Genomic DNA, 16,741 nt, shown 5'->3' with positions numbered 1-16,741 from the left:
CGATGAACTCAATGATTCTGTATTGAGTTGAGCTGCTCTGCAGAACCTGTCCTAAAATGAGTTGAGACTCTGTCAAAGTGGATAGACAGGACACAAGGTTAGTATTCACTATTTCAACACTAAGACTCACATAAACAAGGACATTTTGTCCTGTCCTGTCATTTGGAAGTTTGAGTTTTTAAAAACAGTCTGAAAATCCACTTCATATGTGAAGTCCTGTCTCTGCATTTATTGCATGTGTTGCATTTTCTGTTGGTACACTCTAAACACTATTATCTACATAAAATATCAATAAGTTTTTTTAAAGAAATAATATGTTCAATATATTAAAACCAGATTAAAGTCATTTTCTAATGATAATTTGTAACATTTTTAATTAAATCTACTGATTTCATCTTAGCAGATCAAAGTTTATCCTCATATTTTGTCTGTAAAGTCTCTTACCTACAGCAGCCATTTCTCAATCAGGTCTTCACTATTTAAGCTTTAAAAATACACAAATATTGCTTATTTATCTTCTCAATACTTAGATCAAGAGAGAATGTTTGTCCAACTGAACCACAACCACTCAGACAAGCTACTGGAGTTATGGCTTTGTTTGGTTCTCTTTCATCTTGCTGCCATGGCAACCATACTTGAAAGCTGACATCAAACTGTATTTTACATGTATACATTCAGTGTGAACAAATGAAGTAAATATACTTAAGTACTGTAATTAAGTAGTATTATTGAGTATCTGTACTTTACCTGAGTATTGTTTTTTGAGGGGGGGGTCTTTTTTTTTTTTTTTACTTAACTATTAAATGAATAATACAAGTGGATAGGATTAGAAAAAATGTAAGAATTCATCCAAATGACTGATATTATATACAGTAAACTTTGTATGTAAACTTTATTGCCCCATGTACCCCTTAACCTTTATTATCACAAGTACCACTGAGTTCATGTTATACATGATTTATTTGTGTCTGCAGGCTCGTCTAAACTCTTTTCTGTGTCTCGTCCAACATCAACCTTGAATTTAGGCCCTTTTTTATTCATTTATTTCTGATGTTTTACTATTTTTAGAATTTGAACTTCACCTTTTGGCGTATTTTAAAGAGTTGTGCCACAAATTATTGATGGAGGAGAAAAAAAATGTGTGCATGTAATAAATATTAACACACTCAGTGTCATTGATGAGATAATTTATCATTTCATATCCAAACGCTCAGTTCCACTGACGAGAAAACTAATCATTTGTGTTTTATCACAGAGATTATCAGTGTTTAAAATAACAGCGTTTAAAATAATGGCGTTAAGTAAGGTCGTTTTTTTTTTTCAGTAACGGGGTAATCTAACTAATTACTTTTTACACCGTTACATAGTCGTTAACGTTACTGAACATTACATGTGGTGCGTTACATGCATTGATTAAATAAACTGTGATCTGAAAACACCTCTGGATTCATACACAGCTGTAGTGAGGAGGTGGGTTAGAAACAAGGTGAGAGATTATGATTGGCTAAGGCGGTGTCATTGGTCATGGTAGCCAATCAGAGCCAGTGTTTTTACACATGTGCCAGCACACACACACACACACACACACACAGTCACACACACAGTCACACACACACACACACACACACACACACACACACACACACACACACACACACAGTCACACACACACACACACACACACACACACACACACACACACAGATTTGATGAATCAGCAGAGATGGTGAGCGTGGAACAATCTGATGAAAAGTTGTCATTTTTAAGGTGACGATACAAACACTACTTTATATTAATTATGGTCAAAGACAAGAACGTACATGTGAAGTGTTCATTATATCCAGGAGTGAAGACTTTGTCCACATCTGTTGTAAACAACTCTAATTTAATGAAGCACCTCACGACACACATCTAAATAATATGAATTATTTGACAAATATCAACTTTTTTTTTAACAGTAACACAAATAGTTACTTTCATTGGTAATGAGTTACTTTTATTATAGAGTAAATTAGTTACTAACTCAGTTACTTTTTAGAACAAATAGTGATTAATTATAACTAATTACTTTTTTAAAGTAACGCTCCCAACACTGCGTCTACTTGAGTAAATAAATCAGTTCTCTTTACAAACACTGCGCAAAAAGATCAAGAATCGAGAATATCCGGTTTTTGATTCTGTCGAGAATACGGACATTTCTGATGCATATCCGGAGTTTTTTGATATGCCCCAAATCTGGTCAAATACGGACCCAATATTCTTCATGAAGACAGTATATTTTGTTAAAATACTAACATTATTTAGATTTTGTCATGTTTGTGTTCTGTTAATAATAATAATAATAATAATAATAATAATAATAATAATAATAACATAGGATTTTATATAGCACTTTATCATAGACAGTCAAAGCACTTAACAGAATTAAGGTATTAGTATTTCAATCCACACTTAGTGGTGGTAAGCTACAATTGTAGCCACAGCTACCATGGAGCAGACTGACGGAAATGAGGCAGCCATAGTGCGCCATCGGCCCCTCCCACCACCACCAACACTCACTCACACACTACATTCATACTAGGCAATGTAGGTGAAGTGCCTTGCCAAAGAACACAATGACAGATAAGCAACTGTCCCCCATTGTGGCCCCTGGAATTTTCAGTGGTCTCCATCCTACTACTAACCAGGCCCAAATGTATTGATTCAGCAAAGCAAAACCCCTGACTATGTCTTTGTATGCAATCTCAGGTACTGAACACAAGAGTATCTTAAAACTCTAACAGTCTTCATAACATAGCTCATAACAGCCAATCCTGATTAACATGATCAACAAATCAGCCTTTTACAAGGTACAACAGACAATGATTCATGCTGAACAACTGTAATAATTACTATCTGTATGGGTGTATCGTCCTGAGTACCTTAAGTCTCTGGATGTTGTAGGACTGTCTTGGTTGACACCTCTCTGCAACATCGCGTGGCAGTTGGGGACAGTGCCTCTGGATTGGCAGACGGGGGTGGTGGTCCCTCTCGTTAAAAAGGGGGATCGGAGGGTGTGCTCCAACTACAGAGGGATCACACTCCTCAGCCTCCCCGGCAGGGTCTACTCCAGGGTGCTGGAGAGGAGGATCCGGCCGATAGTCGAACCTCGGATTCAGGAGGAACAATGCGGTTTTCGTCCCGGTCGCGGCACACTGGACCAGCTACCTTCATTGGGTGCTCGAGGGTTCGTGGGAGTTTGCCCAACCAGTCCACATGTGCTTTGTGGATCTGGAGAAGGCGTTCGACCGTGTCCCTCGTGGTGCCCTGTAGGGGGTGCTGCGGGAGTACGGGGTCCGGGGCCCTTTGCTAAGGACTGTCCGTTCCCTGTATGACCGCAGCAGCAGCATTGCCAGCAGTAAGTCAGACCTGTTCCCAGTGCATGTTGGTCTCCGCCAGGGCTGCCTTTTGTCACCGGTTCTGTTCATTACTTTTATGGACAGAATTTCTAGACGCAGCCAGGGACCGGAGGGGGTCCGATTTGGGAACCTCAGGATTTCATCTCTGCTGTTTGCAAATGATGTTGTTCTGTTGGCTTCCTCAGATCAAGACCTTCAGCGTGCACTGGGGCGGTTTGCAGCCGAGTGTGAAGCGGCCGAGATGAGGATCAGCACCTCCAAATCTGAGGCCATGGTTCTCCACCGGAAAAAGGTGGCTTCCTCTCTCTGGGTCGGTGGAGAGTCCTTACCTCAAGTGGAGGAGTTCAAGTATCTCGGCATCTTGTTCACGAGTGAGGGTAGGATGGAGCCTGAGATCGATAGACGGATCGGTGCGGCATGATGAGGTCGGTGTATCAGACTGTTGTGGTGAAGAGGGAGCTGAGTCGGGGGACAAAGCTCTCATTTTACCAATCGATCTACGTTCCTACCCTCACCTATGGTCATGAGATTTGGGTAATGACCAAAAGGACAAGATCGCAGATACAGGCGGCCAAAATGAGTTTCCTTCGCAGGGTGGCTGAACGCACCCTTCGAGATAGGGTGAGAAGCTCAGCCACTCAGGAGGAGCTCGGAGTAGAGTCGCTGCTCCTTCACGTCTAAAGGAGCCAGCTAAGGTGGCTCGGGCATCTGTTTCGAATGCCTCCTGGTCACCTCCCTCGGGAGGTGTTTCAGGCATGTCCTATGGGGAAGAGGCCTCGTGGAATGCCCAGAACACGCTGGAGGGACTTTGTCTCTGATCTGGCCTGGTGTCGCCTCGGGGTCCCCCCAGAAAGAGCTGGAGGAGGTGTGCGTGGATCGGGAGGTCTGGGCATCTCTGCTGAGACTGCTGCCTCCGCGGCGCCGGATAAAAGCGCCGCGGCGGATAAAAGCGGAAGAAGATGGATGGATTGATGGATGTATGGGTGTGAAGATTCACAAGGTATTATGCATGATGGCATCCGAGGAATGCACACTTATAGAATCCAACAACCAACCCTGATTAACATGTTGGGATTAACCCACCTTTAGGAGGTAGAGCAGACAGGGATACCATGTTACCAATGGCAACGCAGACCGGGCCAGGGTATGCATGTGTAAAACCATTGGGAGCCCATTGTGTGCTATGTTTAAGTATTGTTAACTGCTTTGGGGGTTGGAGACAGCCTTCTTGGCTTCCTTTGTATTGTTTTTATTTATTTCCATCAATTCCTTATAGTAGTCTTTCCTAGCCATTCTTAGAATATTGGTCAATTTATTTGTATACATTTTATATTTCTTTCTGCTTATTCTGTTATTTTCCCTATGAACTCTATATATAATTTATTATTCTTTTTACAGGAATTGGCCAGTCCACAATGTTATCCAAGGACACTCTTTTGCTTTTCTATTGCTCTTACATGGGATTAGTGGGCAAAACTAATCATACAGTAACAAAAACATTTTTAAAAACTCATTGTATGCAGTGTTTGTATGTGATTTACAACATAGATCTGCAAAGTTTTGATTGAGTAGGCGTTTTGAAACGAATTCAGCGCTTCTTCTGCTTTAATTTTCCTATGTGTAATTTGTTTAACTAAAGCTATATTTTTATAATTCTTGTGAAAAACTGTAAAAAATAGTAAGTGATCTGAAACATCAGTAACCAGTATTCCACTTTGATTGTGGTTATTAATACCATTAGTAAAAATGTTATTGATCAGAGTAGCACTGTGTGATGTAATTCTACGTCACACAGGTCTGGTGATTTGAGGAAATAAACCTATGCTATACTTTGTATTTATGAAGTCTTCAGTAGATTTAGATTGAATTTAGCAGATCTATATTACCACATATGAACATATTTTTGTCTCTTTTGAGAGGTTTCCTCCATCCATTTTGTAAATTGTTCAAGATTAAACCCTGGTGTTCTATATAAACTACTAACTATTACATGTTTATGTTTTTCTTTAATAATCTCAATTGTTATACACTTCAGTACATCCTCAATAACCGCTGTCATGTTATCCATAATTTTGAATTTCAGTGGGTTATCCACAAATAGTGCTACTCCTCCTCCCCCCTTATTCTGTCTATTTACACACATAAATTCATAGCCTTCTACTCAAAGTTCAACATTTTATCTTTATTAATCCATGTTTCTGTTAAAGCAACAATGTTAAATGGTTGCTGTAAATAATCCTTAATGTTATTGAAGTCTGCATTTCAACTTCTACAGTTGAAGTACACAATAGATAAGGCTTCATTACAATTGAAAGTCTGCATAAATTCACATTAATTATTAATAGATGAAAATAAATTATTGTCCGGGTCATTTTGTTCATAGTCCACTTCATGCATATTGTGCTCAGTATATTAAAAATTAACCAGTTTTTCCTGTTGATCCTGTACACACGTTCCCAATGCATTAGTCTCCCCTAGTTTTGCATGTCTTCAGTCAATGACACGTTTTCTGATGGGCTATATTACTACCCTTAACTTGCATTAGTGTGCCTTAAAATGTTATGGAGTTCTGAGTTATGAATGTTTTACTGCCTCATGTCTGGCCTATAGAGCTTTTTGATGTTTTACCCTTATCTCTGTCAGTTTGGGGCTTTGCAAAAATTGTGAAACATTGGCAAAAATGCTTGAAAAAAAATTTTTTGATACTCTGTAATACACAAGTACATACAGTAAATGAGCAACAAGTTATATAATGAGACATATTGCTTGCGTCTGGGATTGGATCGGATATAGTTTTTTTAAAACTCACTGATCGTGATCGGCCCAAAAATCCTGATTGTGTAAAACCTTTATGTTATTGTTTTAGATTAAGTTGAAATCAGATGTTCTGAAACAGTTTGTTCCAAAAAATAGGCTTTGAGAAAGTTGACCTGAATATATTTTATTATGGTTAAATAAGAGCTATTGGACATTTGATTATAGTATGTTAAAAAATAAACTATGAATAATAATCCATATTTACACTTTCTATGCATCACTTTATGCAACTTATTTTTGGACTCTTCTTAAACACAACAAAAAAACGAGCCTTTTCACCCGTAATGTTGGGCTAATACAGTTGTGAATGACTGGCTGTCAGATAGTAAAAAGGGAGTCTTTCATTTTGTTTCAATTTTTATTTGAACGTTTAAAACACAGTACATTTAAGATGCATTACAGAAACAACAAAAAAATAACAGACACAAAAGCAATTTATATATATGTACAGTATGTAAAGGTCGTTGGGGGCCCTTCTGCTGAACAACAATGACATGTCGGTTAAATACATCTTGCTAAAGGCAGTGTTACCAACACATTAACAGTTTCTTGCCTTGCAGTAGAAAAGGCGACTTTGAAAGTACAGCATGCATCACTGGCTGGCAATTCTTTTCAGTGGAAGGAAAGATGCATGTGACCATGGTACTTCATTAGTTTCCCAGACTGTGCAGTTGCTTTTTTGCCCAAAATGCCACACATCCCCATGCTCTTTGAACCATTTCACTTTTGCTACTGCATGTTCAACCTTTGTCAAACATTCATCCATCCACAAAAACACAAACACTTTCCATATATTTGATATCTCCCCCGGGCGCAATGGTGCATTAGGGTCGATCATGGGATCTCCTGTGACTCTATCAACACTCAACCATTTTGCAGTCACAAATGATGATGATCCTGACCTATAGCGACATGTTGAAAATACATCACCAGCTAAACTATATCGGTTGCTGTACATGTAGTTTAGAGACACTCTCTCAATTCTCTCAGTCTGATACATCACCTTAAACATTGAAAGCAGATCCAAATTGTCTGAAATTGACATTGTGCTTTGTTTAACAGGTGGAAGAAAAGTTTCTAGAGTATCATCAAGCTCAAAGTTTCTGTGGAAAATATGATCATGAGAGAGATCATGTAGGACATGTAACTTCTCTGCCTGGATAGCTGTGGCAGTGGGGGTCTCACGGAATAATGTTTCGACTTCTGTATCAAATATATCCAAAATACCTGGGCACATTAACTGTTTGCCTGCCACCTGCCATTCAGCTAACCATTTTCACATCATAATCACTTCAGTGTCTTGGTTATTAGTGTGGTAATCTCCCAATGTACCATTGGCACGTTCAAATGAGAAGCACCAGAAGCCATGAACAGGTCCAAAGTCTTTAACACAGGACTTCAAATGTAGATGTAAATGCATATTCATCGTGCACCACTGTTTACCATATCGGTTTTCAAAGGATCTACAAAACATTTGGAGACATCTATGGGCATCCTCAATCTGCACATCATTAATAACTCTGGAGCATAGTAATTGTGTTGCTGCAACAAAAACTCTCCACAAAGAGTAGTCCTCTTCTCCTATGACTCCTTTAAGGGCAAAGGTGGAATAGACACAAACCCAGAGTTTCCACTGTGCTGCAGTGAAACCATCAAAAGCTGCCTCAATCTTTGCCGGTATACCAGAGTCAATGTTACTTGGAAGTTTCAACAAGTTTACCCTTTCCTGTATTGTGGCAAATCCTTCCTTGGAGATTGAACCTCTTTCTTTCCAAACTTGCATCACTCTTTTAGCTGTGCCCTCCAGCAAGTTATGCATTGGATCAATAACATGCATTCGAACAACATCAAAATATGGTAATTCTTGTAAACAGCTGTATCTGGCTCCATATTTACCCTCAATCTTGCTTTTGCTCGCTTTGTTTTTTGCCCTCTTAGCATCTCTGGCATATCTACAGTGGTCCGTGTTACTTCTAACAGGCCATGTATCATCAAACCCAGAGTAATCAACCTTATTGTCTTCAGTCCTTGGAAAGTTTTTTAGGCACTTACTGCAACACATATTTGCCATATGGCCGAGAAAACCACCAGTTTTCCTTGCAGCTGGAATGTCACTCGCTAAGGACAACAACGCTCCACGGACAAATTGCCCATCAATATCTAACCCCGCCCAAAGATGTTTTAAATCACTGACCAAAGGTTCCAAAAACCCATTGATGTGCTCCTTTGGCTCATGGGGACTAGGTATAACACCAACAACTATAATATTGTCCTTCTTAAACCTTTCTTCCCTTGGAAGGCTCATCAATGCTAAGTACATTACACCAACAGAGTCGTTGATATATTTATAAGGCTGGAACCAGTCAACGTTGAGCATAAAACCAAGATTCCCAACCTCTTGTAAAAATGGCTTGCCTTCATAAACCTGAAAATTCTTCCAGACCTGCCCATCAAAAATGTCAGCATATATTCCCTCCTTAACATTACGCTGCCTCCACTTTTCACAGGACTCTTTAAAGCCAGGCCTCTTTAACAGATCACTAATAGATTTGATCAAACTACGATAACAGAATTTTATTTTGGGGTAAAGAAACTCTTTTTCATCTTTCCCGATAACAGATTTCATTAGCACAGTGTCACATTTCTTACGAAATCTTTTTTGTGGATGTCTGGGAAATGATACATGGCAACATTTTGTTGCCTTTTTCTGGATGACCTTCCCACTTGCATCATGTTTTAACATTACAGCTTCATCTAAGGTATATACAGAATGGCACTTTGGACATACAACCAATGTTGTAAAATCATTTCCATTTACAGATATAGCCTTCTTGAACATGTAGAAAGTTGCAGGGAAATGTGCTGCAATATTTTGCAAAGCCGGCGTGAAAATAAATGTACTACTCAGTACATTAAACAGAATTCTGAAAATTTTTAAAATTGACTCAAATGCCCTGTCAGAGACTGTAAAGAATAACTTCCACTTTGCCAGTAGCAAAAGCAAGAATGTGATTATGGCATGTGGTTCACAACCACCAGTTTCCTCAGGATTTTCTCTGTCTTCATTTTCACTCCAAACTTCTTGGTCCTCAGAAAACTAAAATGAGAAGACACACAGAAAACATTATGATCAGCAAAATGAAAATGAAAGGGGATTTTTTCAACAGGGATAGGTAACCAGGATTTGCTGTAGTTACATCTGCACCTTCGACAGCAAGACAAACAGAGGTAATCTATTAAGATACAGTCAAAGATTTGCAACACTCTTATGGATTGGCTGTTATCATTCAAATGACTGATGAACAGTGTTAATGCATATTTAACAATTCATTTCATACCTGCTCATCTTCTGAGGAGTTTTCAGTGGAGCTACAAGGGGGGCTTCTGGTCACCTAGAGCACAAATCATTAAGACAATAACTGGATTAATAACTGGATTGTGGAATGTTTCACATTCTAACTATTTAGTAAAGGTCATTGTCACTCAAAACAATCTTAAAAATTCTATGAAACCAGGGAATAAGTAGCTTCTCTACAATAATGCTCATTACACATGCTTCTTCTGGTGTGTTTTTTATAGATGATTAGCAAAACAAATCTATTTCTTAAGTTTAGCAACCAACAACTAACTTTCAGTTTATTTACCTGCTCATCTTGAGAAGATATTTCAGTTGAGCTAGAATGGAGGCTTCTGGTCATCTGGAGCACAAAAAACAAACTTTATTAATAACTGGATTGTGGGGTATTAATATCAAGTACATGTGCCTGGACCTTTTTTCCAGCATTTCTGTGTCAGTGTAGTTGTTCATCACCTCAGTTACCTTGTGCTGCTGTGGCTGCTGCTCATCTTCTGAGGATTCTTCAATCCGTTGAAATCTTCTCATTTTCTGGAGGTGAAAATATCAAGAAAAATATGACTTAGAAATTAGGACCACACACACCAGGGTTGGGGTCAATTATAATTGTAATTGCGTAACTGATAAATAATTACAATTATGGCGTAAACATAACTGAAATTATACTTGAAAAAATGTGTTGCCAGCACCACTCTTTACTAACGCACTAGCCCAACTGTAGGCCGGGGCCGCCTTGGGCCTCTGGGGTGGTCTTGGTCAGGATGGCTGGGGTGGGTTGCCGGGGTGCCTTGTTGCCTCAGCACGGGTGTGCATTCCTTCTGGGTGTTCACGGGGTCCCGGGGCTGTTTGATTTGGCGCCGTTGCCCCTTGCATGCGCATCTGGTTGGTCTCTGGGGCTGGGGCCCTGCGTGCTCCCCTGCCGCTCCTTCCCCTTGCTCCCTGTCCCCCTGTCTCGTCCTCCCCCCCTCCTCCTCCTTTGCTCTTGCGCCCGCCATCCTGTGGGGTTGGGTTTGGGGGGCTCCCGTTGGCCTGGGGCACTGGTGGGGGGGCTGTGGCTCCCGCCTGGGGGACGGGCGGTGCTGTGCCGGGTGGGTTGGCTGGGGGGTGGTCTCGTTGGGGGGCCTGGGGTGGTGGGGTCCTTGGCTCCGGTCCGGGGGGATCCGGGGTGGGGGTAGCTTTGGGGGTGGCTGCTGCCCGGGGTCGGCGATTGCCTCCTGGGGCGGGGGGGGGGGGGGGGGGGCGGTGGGTTGCTCCGTCGGCCCTTGCGGGTCCTTGGCTTGGCTCCCTGGGGCGCACCTTTGCTAGGGATGTCGCTTGCGCGACGAGCCAGGCGGGGCCCCCTCGGGGGCTTTTTGTACGACCGCAATGGCCGGGGTGTGGACGTTATGTCTAGGGGGTGGGGTGAGGGGTACTATGGGGCCTCCCCGGGGGTCGTATTGGGCGGGTGTGCGGGGGCGCGGCGCGTGGTTCCTCGCCCGGTGGATCCGCGTTGGGATTGGCTGGTCTGCTGGCTGGGTGCACCGGGCGCCGTGGGCGCGATTCCGGGGCGGGGGTGCCCCGGGGGCGGATCCTTGGGCTACGTGTCCGGGGAGGTGCTCTCCGGCTGTGCTGTTCCGGGGCCCGCAGTGCCACTTGCCCGTCTGCGCCATCTACCCTCTCGCGTGGCCCGCCACGCGGACGGGCCCGGCTCACACTGGACAGGCCTCCTACATGTTCACTTCACCCCACTCCCAGCTGGTCTGGCTCACTCAGAAAATGCACCACACACCAATACCCAACCCTTGGGGGGCTGGATGGTGGGGCTGGGGGTGGAGGGGGCCGCCACCTGTGTTACTATGTAGTGGCATGGGGGCGGCCCTCCCACCTCTAGTTGCCCTACTAATCCCTCCAATTTTAATCGCATCTCAACATGTCACCCCCCGGAGGGTGTATCATCATTTACACCCTCCGGCCTATTACACCACATACACATAAATCCACAGAGGCTGGAGGGGGAGCACCGCTCCCCTCCATCCCCCTTCTTTTAATTACACCCCATACATTCACCAAACACACACATTCACACAGGGGATCGGGAAGTGCCTCTCCATTGGGGAATGGAGAGGCACCATAACAGGGTGGTGGGTTGGTACACATATTTGGGCCTCTCCGGTGGGGGCCTGGCCCCTCTGTTGGTGGCTGGGCCACTGCATAGAGTAAAAGCACATCAAGATGGTGCGGTCGGGCGTGGCGGTGGGTCTCGGGGGGGCTTTGCCGGGGTCTCTCCTTGCGGGGTCTTTCCGGGCTGTGTCGGCCGGGTGGGGCGCGGGGGTGCCTCTCCCCCTTGGGTGTGGCTTGGTGCTTGCTTTGTCTCCTGGTGGCCTTGGAAGCGGGCCCCGCGGTGTGCGGGCCCGGGGCGGCCTGCCTCGCCGGTTTGGGGGGTGGGTGTGCTGGGGGGGTGCTGGTGTCCTCACCGGGGTTGGGGCAGGGTTGTTTGGCGCCTCGGGATGATGCTGTTTACTGGGGGGGCGGCGTTAGCTGTTCCGATGGTTGAGGTTGCTTTCGGCCGCCTGGTGGGTATGTCCTGCCATCTGCGGACTGGTGGGTGGGTCCGGGGCATCTTTGGCTGGGGGCTGCTGTCCCGCGCTGGATGTGTGCCGTTGGGGTGCCTCCGTCCCCGCGGTGGGGGTCGCCGGTTGCTCGCGGGCCGGCGGGGGGCGCTGCCCTGTGGCTTGCGCTGTCCGGGGGGCGGCGGGCCCTGGGCTGCTGGCCTTGTGCCGTCTGGGGCTGTGCGGTCCTGCTGGGCTGTGGCCGGGACCTGGGCTGGGGTGGGGGGCGCGTCCCGGGGGGCTTGGCCCGGGGGCTTGCCCTTGGGGGGTCCTGGTCCCTGGAGGTGCTCCTGGGGCCCGGGGTGCTTGGCCGGCTGGCCGGGCCAGTCCTGGCGGGGGTCTTCTGGGGCGGGTGGCGCGTGCCGCGCCCTTGCATACCTTCTGGTGCGGCCCCTGCTTGGGCAGTCCCCCGTGAGGCAGAGTGTCGGGGTTAAATTAGGGGGCCACATCCCGGCGGGGCGGTCTGGCTTGGCCTCTGGAGGGGGCCCTGGCTTTAAAGAACTGAAGCTCGTGGCGCGGGCGGCATCAGCATCTGGGGCGCCCGGGGGGGCTAGGTTGGGGTGCCTGGGGGCCGGCGGGGGGACTCCCAGCGGCCCCCTGGTGCCTTATGCGGCTTGGGGTGTGGTCGTTCGCCCTGGGCGGGCTGCTCCTGGTGCTGCATCCATTCCGGGTCCTCCTGGCCTGGGGTCGGGTCCTTGCTGGCTCTGGGCTCACCGGCGGGGGCCCGCCGGCTGCCCGTTCGGCGTGGCTCTGGTCGTCTGCTGGGCGTGGGCTTTGGCTCCTCCGCTGGGGTCTCGGGCGGGGGGCTCTGTGGGCCCTCCCCTCGGGGGGCTGGGCGCGGGGGTGTGGGTGGTGGTGGGGGGGTGGGGGGCTGGGGGGCCTGGGGGTTGGGGGTTGGAGTCGGTGGCGTGGTGCGCTGGGTCCTTGGCTCCTTGGGGGCTTTTCGGGTGTGTATGGGGGGGGCAATGGCAGCCTCTCGGCTTGGGACCTTGGGGGCGTTCGGGAGGCTGCTTGGCCGTGGGGTGGTCGCCGGGGGCCCCTAGATCTCTCGCTCTTTCTGCTGGCCCGACTGCTTCTTCGGGCCCGGGGGCGGCTTATGGGTTTTGCAGTAGCGGCTCTTGGAATCACATTTGTCATGGACGCACTGGCCTCGGGCTGTGGGATAACACTCATACTGGGCTCAACCATAGACACGTTGTTCCCAAAGACCTGTTTTATGTAACTTCCACTCACTTCCTCCTCTGCTCACAGCCACCACCATTATTCCTAAGCCGCACACTGGTCACCAGACTGGCTTGATAACACAACAATAAGCACAATATACACAACCACAATTTCACATCACATCACTTGAAACTTATTGATTATTCCCCACCCATTCGTTTTCCTATCTTGTATCCTTCCTCCCTGTTAACTCCCCCCCCCACCCCCCTCACCCTGGTGTAACACTGCCCTCTCTCTTTTACATCCTCCCTTTAATAAAGTATTTACCCTTCCCTAGGGAGGGCTGGTGATGGTCACAATTATGCAATGAAATAAATTCATTTATTTAATTGCAATAATAAAATATGCATTGCTGTTAAAAGATTGCACTTCTTGTAGTGTTAACCTTCAACAGCATGTGCAAACAAGGTAAAAAAAAAAAAAAAAAAAAAAAAAAAGAAAAAATGTGTTGCTGTTGTAATTGAATTGTAATTGAGTTTAGATAATTGACTTTGCATGAAAATGCAATAAAAACTTTGTCTTACACATATAAGATAACACTCACTGTTCTAGGCCAGCCTTGTCCCTGACTACAAAATACATGTGTGACCAAAAAGGTCTCCTTAACAAGGAATTTAACACTTACTCAAGCCTCACAATGGCCCCCTATGGTTTCACACATGCATGACCTGGCCCGGCCTGGGCTGCAATTGTTCAACTGGCATCCTTGTCTGCTCTACTTCCCAAAAGGTGGGTTAATCCCAACATGTTAATCAGGGTTGGTTGTTGCATTCTATAGGTGTCCATTCCTCGGTTACCATGGTGAATGATACCTTGTGAATCTTCACACCCATACAGGTAGAAGGTATTACAGTTTTTCAGCATGAATCATGGTCTGCCGTACCTCGTAAAGGGCAGTTATATTTCCTTTTTTTTTTTTTTTACATGGATTGGCTGTTATGAGGATAATTTGTTATTTAAAATATTAATAAATAAAGGGCGACAGCCTTGATTTAAGCCTAACAAGATGAGAAACAAATTAGATGACGGACGATTGTTTCAGTGTATTTTACAGTTCATTTAAGACATGGTTAAGGCATTTAATAATTGAGAGCGTACTTGTAATTGACTTTCAGGGGGGAAAAAATAATCGTAATTTAATTGTAATTCAAATAAATGTTGGTCAATGTAATCATAATTGAATTGTAATTGAATATGGATGATTGAAGACGTAATTGTAACTGAAAATTTTAATTGACTCCAACCCCGACATACACAATCCTTCAGTTACCTGTTGCTGATGCTGTTGTTCATCCTCTGATGACGACTCAACAAATCGTTTTGCAAAAGGTCTGCTCATATTCTAGAGGTCACAATACAAAGAAAATAATATTTAGTCATTGGCACGCAAATACAGTTTACTCATGCACATACAGTCATTATTGAATGTACACACACATATTATTTAATTTAAATTATCATCTTTACACACTCTTTAATATAAATACTGGAAAATATAACTACCTCATGTTCACTTCATCATCCTTTCACACTACTCACCACTGCAATATTGTATATATATATATATATAATCTTGTTTTTTCTTGTACATATTAGTCTTTAAATGACTTGTTTATTTTTAGTTGACTGTACTGTTAATATTATTGTTTACATTGTACAGAGAGAGCACAGTCTACCAAAGTCTAATTCCTTGTGTGCATTTCATGAATTTCCTTGTGATTAGCATTCTTACCCTATTCGTAAATCATTCTGGATTAAGAGTGTTTTCTAAACACCTAAATTGTAAAAACGGGTTCTCAACTGGTCTCACCCTGGGACCCACTTTTTACCACTGTCATCAAATCACGACCCACTTTTTTTTTTTTTTTTTTTTTTTTTGAATTCAACCAATCAAATTTAGTTTTTCAAAAATAACTGTTGAAAACACATGTATAATCTTCAGGGTGAATCCCGCGAATCCATAAAAAGTCTTAAAAGGCATTAAATTAATGAATCTAAAAATAAGCCCTTTATTGTCAATAAAATGTCTTAAATCAATGTTTCAAAAGTGTTACATTTTAACATAAGTATACATTTATGATTGTAATTAGTCTCACATTTCAAAATAAATGGCAACATTATTATTATTATTTTTTTTTAAATAAAATTTTTCTTAATGGCTTTTCTTAATCGTTTCTATTTTTTGTTGTCATCATCTGTGTTTTTGGAGTGATTTTGATTATTTTGGTCTGTTTTTTTTGTTTATTTTATTTTTTTGTATTTTACTGTCATCTTTGCACACACACACACACACACACACACACACACACACACGCACGCACGCACGCACGCACGCACGCACGCACGCACGCGCACACACGCACACACACATATTCTAGAGGTCACAATACAAAGAAAGTATTTAGTCATGAGCACGCAAATAAAGTTTACTCATGCACATACAGTCATTATTAAAATTATCATCTACTATCATCCTATTAAATTATCTTAATTTTTCTTGTACATATTAGTCTTTAAATGACTTGTTCATTTTTAGTTGACTGTTATTAATGTTTAAACTGTACAGTGAAAGCACAGTCAACCAAAGTCAAATCCCTTGTGTGTTAAACATACCTGGCCAATAAAGCTGATTTTAATTACAACATATACGAAGTGCACTAAGTTTGATCATCTTACCATTTCTCGATGACGATAAAACGTTGACTTGGAGACGTATTCTTCACAGTGGTCGCAAAACAGAAGCCCCCAGGTTCTTTTCCTCCGTTGATCCATTTCGTTTTCTCGGTGTTTCACAGAAACAGCATTAACAGTCTATGGTGGGTTGCTATGGAGAGCGTCACCTATACATTATCCCAGTAGATAAGCGTGACTTCAACCTGGAAGACCCACAATGCATTGCAGGTCTTTAACGGTCCAAAGTTTAAATGTGATTGGCCGTGTGTTCTACATCGGTGGCAGTGATTGGCTCTTGAGATTACAAGCGCCAAATGTGAAAAAATACAGCCCGCGTATCGTCGGAATTGCATTCGCATTTTAAAAGCATGGATACCATGGAGGGAAATATGGGCCACAAGACAACAAAGAAGTGTTCTAGGCCTAGGACTCGGACTCGTTCCAGATCGAGGTCTCGGTCGAGGTCTGGGTCGTGTTCTCCTCCTAGCTTTTCACGACCGGGGAGGACTCCTCCGTCTGGCGGGGGAGAAACATTGTCTTTCCGGACGCCAAATGGAACACTGAATGGGACTTCGAACGGGACACCAGCACGCCGACACTTGGAATTGATAACCCGGAATGACATATGGAGGTAAATATATTTAGTGTGATTCCTTGCTTTATTGTCTGAAATGTGTTTTCGTCAT

Source organism: Gouania willdenowi, unplaced genomic scaffold, assembly GCF_900634775.1.
Source record: "Gouania willdenowi unplaced genomic scaffold, fGouWil2.1 scaffold_135_arrow_ctg1, whole genome shotgun sequence".
NCBI lineage: Eukaryota > Metazoa > Chordata > Actinopteri > Blenniiformes > Gobiesocidae > Gouania > Gouania willdenowi.
The sequence above is the reverse complement of the archived record's forward strand: the minus strand, read 5'-3'. Positions refer to the sequence as shown.